Source organism: Elephantulus edwardii, unplaced genomic scaffold (assembly GCF_000299155.1).
Source record: "Elephantulus edwardii isolate Elephantulus edwardi_28Jun2011 unplaced genomic scaffold, EleEdw1.0 scaffold00131, whole genome shotgun sequence".
Lineage (NCBI taxonomy): Eukaryota > Metazoa > Chordata > Mammalia > Macroscelidea > Macroscelididae > Elephantulus > Elephantulus edwardii.
In genome coordinates this window covers 971,468-979,102 of record NW_006399881.1, presented here as the reverse complement: position 1 = coordinate 979,102, position 7,635 = coordinate 971,468, and positions in this window count along the sequence as shown.

Sequence of the window (7,635 nt, the reverse complement as noted above, 5' to 3'; positions counted from 1 at the left end):
AATAGGATTAATTGACACCAGTGGGTCAACAAATCAAAGGTGGATTAAAAAACAAGTAACGATTCCGAGAAGAGCATAGGACTGGGCAGTGTTTTTGTTCTGTTGTTTGTAGGGTTGCTATGAGTCAGAACCAACTCAGTAATCATAATCCTTAATAAAAACAATGATAAAGCTTTATATTAAATGTTGGTGTTTAGTATCTCTACACACTTATACCTACTTTGTCCTTTTTCCATTTTCTGTTCTTTTCCACCCATTCGATGGGATGCACCAACTATATTCACACTGACTACAGCCACTGCACCTACAATTCCATCCCCGTTCTGTGTCAGTGACCGCTTCCTTTTCATCTTTATTTGTTGGACAAAAGACTGTGACCAAAGCCTTCTTTTAAGGCTTTTTTAAATTAATCTTGGATATGTACCCAAAAGACAAACAACCCGATTACAAAATAGGGCACAAAAATGAAATGATACTTCATGAAAATGAACAGCAAACATATGAGGAAATGCTCAAGAGCATTAGCTACTGTTGTTGCTAGGGTGCTTTTGAAGACTTATAGTGCTCCTGTGAACTAAAGTTGAAATTTTGCCCTATTTTATTCTACCATTCTTGAGCTCTTTGTGGTAGTCCCTATGAAGGCACTGCTCTCTTTTACTCACTCTGCACATGATAATGTCATTTTCCAAAGAATGGCCTTCCCCTGACAGCATACTCAAAATATGCCTGAATCAGGCACACTTTTAGCTGATATCAACCTAATTTAGCAATTTAGAGAGGTCCTTGAGAGGATATTTTCTGAATGCAACCTGTGTTTTTCTTTTTTTTTTTTTTTACTACAGTTACCATGGATATTGATTATGGAACCAAGTAAAATGAATTTTTTTACTATCTCAACATTTTCTCCAGCTATCATAATGTTGCATATTGGTCTAGTGGTGAGGAGTTTTCTTTTCTTGGTGTTGAAATGCAATACATATTAGTCTTTGATCACCTTCAATAAATAACACAAGTCTTTGTCACTTGTAAGAAAAGTTATGTCATATGCATAATACTTGTTATATTGACGTGCAAGTTTATTAGCTCTTACACAGCTGCAACTCAAAAGAACAAATATCTTAATCCAGCAACTATAGCAAACTCTGTGGGAGAAACATGGGCAATCTCTTCAGAAGCAATTAACTGCCTAGGAAAACCTGCCAGATAGGGTTTATTCCTACTTTAATGTTCACTACAACAAGCACCACCAACTATTTCAGAATGTAATATATGGTAAACAACCAATATTAATAATGACGTCAAAACAGCACTGTAGACAGTGGCAAAAAGCTAGGCTCCAGGAAACTGACACCTTTTTAAGGTGCTCACTTGTCTATATCAGAAAATTTGGAAGACAGGTTCCTAGCCAACTTCCTGGAAAAGATCTAGTGGTAAGAAGCTGCACTGTAATCCCATATTTGTCTCCATTCCAAAGGAAAGTGATCCAACAGAATATGAAATTATTAGTATCACACAGAAGTACAATTTTACTAAAGATAGTAAAAAAATGCAGGGATACATTAATTGACATTTAATGCATATTCATAAGAGAATATGAAATGAGAGATAGTGTTGATACCAGGAAGATCTTGGATGAATGTAGACAACAGAAAAAATATGTATACCTGGGTTTTATTGAGTACTGAAAAGCTTTTGACTATATGGCTCATAACAAATTATATGTAACATTATGAATTATAGGGATTGCAGGATACTTAATTCTGTTTATGTGGAACCACCACACAGACCAAAAAGGATTCTTTAGAACAGAACAAGAGGACAATGCATAGTTTCAAAACGAAAACGGCATTCCTCAGCATTTGATTATTTCACTATACTTGTTTGGTCTGTGTGGTGACCAAATAATGTGAGAAGTAGACTATATAACGAATGTGGCACCAGAAAGACCCACATAACCACCTGTGATATGCAAATGACACAACCTTGCTTGCTGAAATACAAGAGGCCTTGAAATACATGTTAATGATAGAAAGTTACAGGTTTTCAATATGGTTTGCATTTTTACATTTTCAAAAGTAAATCCTCAAAATTATGTCGATAACCAACTTCATGATAACCAGAAAATGTTGAAGCTGTTAAGAATTTCATTTTACTTAAATCCACAATGTAGGTACTGAATTGCTTCATTGCAGCATTGTTCATAATATCCAAAAGGTAATACAATCCGAGTGTCAGTCAACAGATGAAAGGATAAGCCAAATGTGGTATTTACATATATTATAATATTGTTCAGACATAAAGAAAAATAAAGTTCTGGTATATACTACAACATGGATGGATCTAGGCGGTGTCATGATAAATTATATTTAAACTCATTATGAGTGGGAAACGATTAATTGTGAACTCTCTATTGAGTTTCCAATGATTCGTCATATGAAGGACCTTGCTCCTACTTCTTCCAAAGACCCACCTGTGGATTCTAATCAGTAGAAAGGCTAACCTTTGCGTTAGTAATACAATTACCCATGGACTCTGCCACCATAACTCCCTTTACAAATATTATGATTCCACTTATCCAAATAAGCACTCTGCTTTTCTGAAGAAAAAAAAATGGCTGTAAATGTCATTAGAGAGACAAAAATATTGTTATGCACCATTGAGTTGGAATTAACTCAGAATTGACCCTCCAGCAGATTTTCAGAGATTGTAAATTGCACGGGAGATTGCTATTTTTCTCAAACGGAACAACTCATGTTCTTAAACCTTGTGTCTTTCAGTTGGCATCACAATTCCTTACCACCAAGCTATTAGAGGTGCTCTATGACACACAACAACAACCCACCAGAACTCACTAGAGAGAAAATTAGAAGGGCAGAAATCACACCAAAGAATGGGGAATGAAGATCAAAACTGACAACAATCCCTAAAAGCAAGGTCGTCAACATTTTGAGGAAAATTAATTTTCAACCTTCAAGTTTCTAACAATCAAATTGACATGCACAATTTTCATATTTGCAAGGTCTCAAGTATTTCACCAATACTATAGAGATAAGTAAGAAATGGTAAGAGTGCTCAGATGTTGTTTATAGGTGCCATCAAGTTGTTTGCCACTCATAGTAACAATATATACAATAGCTCTGAAGCCTGCCCTATCCTGAGCTCGACTCACAGACTCAGACACACTCACCCCCATTGTACAAGTTACTGTATCAATCCATCTTATCTGGGCTATTCCTCTCCTGCGCAGTCTCTCCACCCTTTTGAGCATGATGTCCTTCTCCATGGACCAGTCTACATGCCCAATATATGTGAAATGGAGCTTCAAAGTCCTGTCCTCCAAGAAGAAACTTGGTTTAACTCTCCAAGCCAGATCTATTTGCTTTCTTGGTTGTTGTTGTTATGTGCCGTTGAGTCGCTTGCGACTCATAGCGACCCTATGTACAACAGCCCTAAACTCCGCTCTGTCCTGTGCCAATCGCACTGTCTCTGACACTCCCATCCCAATTATCCCAGCTACTGAATCAATCTACCTCAAAGAGGGCCTTCCCCTCCTGCGCTGTCCCTCCACCCTCCCAAGCATGATGTCCTTCTCCAAGGACCTGTCTCTCCTCACAACATGTCCAAAGTATGTTAGACAGAGCCTCAGAATCCTTGCCTGCAAGGAGCCAACCGGTTCTGTTTGTTTTTCTAGCAGTCCATGGTATTCTCAATACTCTTCTCCAGCACCACAGCTCAAAGGCATCAATTCTCCTTCTATCCTCCTTGGTCATTTTCCAACTCTCTGATGCATAACAAGTGATTGCGAAGACCATGGCCTGTATCAGACACACCTTAGTCTCCAGAGAGACACCATTGCTCTTCAGTACTTTGGAGAGGTCCCTAACAGCAGACTTTCCCATGGCAATGCGCCTTTTCCTTTCCTGGCTGCTGGTGCCAAGACTGTTGACTGTGGAGCCAAGCAAAATAAAGCTGTGTACAATTTCAATCTCTTCACCATCCCTCCTGATGCTGCCAATTGGTCCAGTGGTGAGAATCTTTGTCTTCTTGACATTGAGCCTCAGACCATATTGTAGGCTGCAGTCCTTGACACTCTGCAGCAGGGGCTTCAGGTCCTCCTCAGTTTCAGCAAGCAGGGTTGTGTCATCGGCATAACGCAGACTGTTGATAAATCGTCCACCAATCTTGACCCCACATTTCTCCTCATAGAGCTCAGCCTCCCGGATAATCTGTTCTGCATATAGGTTGAAAAGATATGGAGATAGGATGCATCCCTGGCGTACGCTCTTCCCAATTTTGAACCATGCAGTGTTCCCTTGCTCTGTTCTGACGACTGCCTCCTGGTCCAAGTATCCACGACTCTTCTCCAGCACCAGAACTCAAAGGCATTAATTCTTCTTGATGTTAAGCTGCAATCCATATTGAAGACTATAGTCCTTGATGTTCTGCAACAAACAATTTAGTCCTCCTCAGTTTCAACAAGCAAGGTTGTGTCATCTGTATAATGTAGGTTGCTGATGAGTCTTCCTCCAAACCTGATGCCAAATTCCTCCTCATAATACCTAATCTCCCAAATGATCTCTTCTACATATTGATTGAAAATGTATGGAGAGAGGACACATCCCTGATGCACTCCCTTCCTGATTTAGACGTATACATTGTTTCCTTGTATGTTGTGAGGACTAATTCTTTGTGCAAGTATAGGTTATTCATAAGCACAGTCAAGCATTCTGGGATTCCCATTCTCCTCAAGGTTAACCAAAATTTGCTGTGATCCACACAATCAAATGCCTTTCTATAGTCACAGAGAGTATCCCTCTGGAACTCTTTGCTTTTGGGCCAAGTTCCATCTGACATTGGCAATATTGTCTCTAGTGCCACAGTCTCCTCTAAACACAGCTTATATTTCTGGCAGTTCTCTGTTCCAGTCATTTCTGGATAATCTTCAGCAGGATTTTACGTGCATGTGCTTTGAGTGATAATGTGTGGTAATTTCTACAGTCTGTTGGGTCACATTCTTTTGGAATGGGAATAAATATGGATCTCTTCCAGTCAATTGGCCATGTTGTTGTCCTCCAGATTTCTTGCCACCACCTGGTGAGCATGTCCAGGGGAGCATCTGTTTGTTGAAATATGTTAATTGATACGCTGTCAATTATTGGCGCTTTATTTTTTTGCCAAGTCCTTCAGAGCAGCCTGATCTTCCTCCTTTATCACCATTGCCTCTTGATCATATGTTGTTTCTTGAAATTCTTCCGTGTCTGTCAATTCCTATTGGTACAATGATTCTATATACTCCTTCCATCTTCTTTTAATCCTTCCTGGATCATCCAAAATGCTGCCCATAACATCCTTAATTATTGAAAATCGAGACTTGAATTTGTTATTTAGTCCTCATAGTTTAAGAAATATTGAGCGAGTTTGGACTTTTTGATTTTCAGACTCCAGTTCTTTGCACATTTCATTATAATACTTTGCTTTGTCCTCCCGTGTTGCCCTTTGGAATCTTCTATTCTCCTTAACTTCTTGATTACTTCCCTTTGCTTTGGCTTCTCATCACTCTAGTGCAATATTCAGAAACTATTCTGACATTCCTTTTGGTCTATTCTTCTTTTGTCTTTTGCAGTCTTCATGGAGTTGTGCTGCTATCTCAAAGGCGGTCCAAAACCACCAGGAGACAACTCAGGAGAAAGATGAGTGATCTCTTTCCATATGCTTTATAAACTTTACAAACCCCTTGGAGGTTCAACTATGGGTTAGTTTAGACTTGATAGGAAAGGGTTGAGTTGAGTGGGCACTTTTGAGTCAACTATGACTCATAGTGACCATATGAAAAACACATCTTCCTTATTCTCATCATCTGTGATATACTTTAGCCCATTGTAACAGTCACTGTGTTGGTCCATCTTGCTAAGAGTCTTCCTCTCTAATGGTGATCTTCCACTGTTGTAAGCGCAATGTTCTTTTCAAAGACAAAGTGTCACCATCCTTGCCTCTGAGGAGCACTCTGATTGCCTTTCCTCCAAGGCCTACTTGTTCTCTTCTCTAATACCACAACTCAAAGACATTAATCTTCTGTTATCCTTACTCATAGCCCAACTTTCAGAGGCATTGCAAGTTTTTGAAAATAGAATGACCTGAATCAAGTACACATTGGTCTTTAAACTGACATCTTTATTCTTCAACACTTTGGATAGGTCCTCACCAGCAGACTTTCCCAATGCAACACTTTTTTATTTCTTGACTACTGATATGAAGAATATTGATTGTGAAGAAGTAGTAATACACATATAAATACACTAAGAAAATTTTGGAGGAAAGATCTTCAGGAAAATGTAAATATGTCCCAGGGGCAAATATGTAATAATACTCAACTCATGAATCTAAGAAAAATATAACTTCTTGTAACCACATTATTAATGGGGAAAGGAGTATGCATTTTTTTATAATTAACAGTGTAGGAATATTTTACTTTTTATCATGACTTTGAGAATTAGTATAAAATTATCACAGTCATCAGGATATAATTAAGAATGCTTTTATTTTATTTTCTATTGATCCCGAAGATAATTAGAATTCAAAACTCAGAATCTTCCTGGTAATTATGGCTCAGGTGATCTTTTTTCAACAAATCATCAAATTTTATGGCATCAAATTCCACTAAGGCCACTTGACTTTGTCTTTGCTCTACTATTTTATAAGTAGCTGGCACTATTTCACTTAGAATGCTTTATTATGTGATTTGTTGACTGCTGGATTAGAGAAAGAATCAATGGAACTGTTAAAGCTTATGTAGATAGAAGTTACTTTGCATATTTATGTGCAACAGAGCCAGGATATACAAACAAGAGTTCTGTGTCAGTATCACCTAGCATAGAATTATAGCCACAGACAAGCTGTTTGTTTAGAATCATGACTACTAATCCTAGGGTCACCCTGAGTGCCTATCCTTGGAATAAGTAGAAAATTAGTAAAAATGCCCTCACTTGAGTTTATCTTTTATATTAAAATGTAAAAATCTACTCCTGACATACTGAAATTCAGAAAATCTTGTTAGTTCCTTTATGGATCAAGTTACAATTCTGCTCAAAGGTAGATACAGTCAATATTGAATTATCCGCATGATGTGATTTACATAGCTCACCCACAGTGTTCACCATCCAGAAGTACATAGAAGAGATCACAGTCAAATATTAATTTTTGAATGCTAGAAGGCACAAGGTTCAATTCCACCAGCTACTCCACACGAGAAAGATGTATAATCTTCTCTCATGTGTTTTACTGCCTCTGAAAACCAATTAGAGGGTTAGATATGACTGGGTTCCTACTCAATGGTACTAACATAACAACATCTTTCCACGTAGATTTTGTTCTGGTTGTTGTTGTATACCTCAGAGTCAGACCAGACTCTTTGCTGACCTTCCAGCAGGTTTTCAGAGGCAATAAATCACACAGGAGGTGATTACTCATCCTCTCCATGGTGGCCTTGAACTGTGTGCTTTCAGGATTGCAGTGCGGCTTCTTGCCAGTAGACCATTAGAGCTCCCTACTTAGGATAGAGTTTGATAAAAATTGAACATATTTCTCAAGTCAGAATGTTCCCATGATTATTCCTAATTATAAATGGTTTAAGAATGA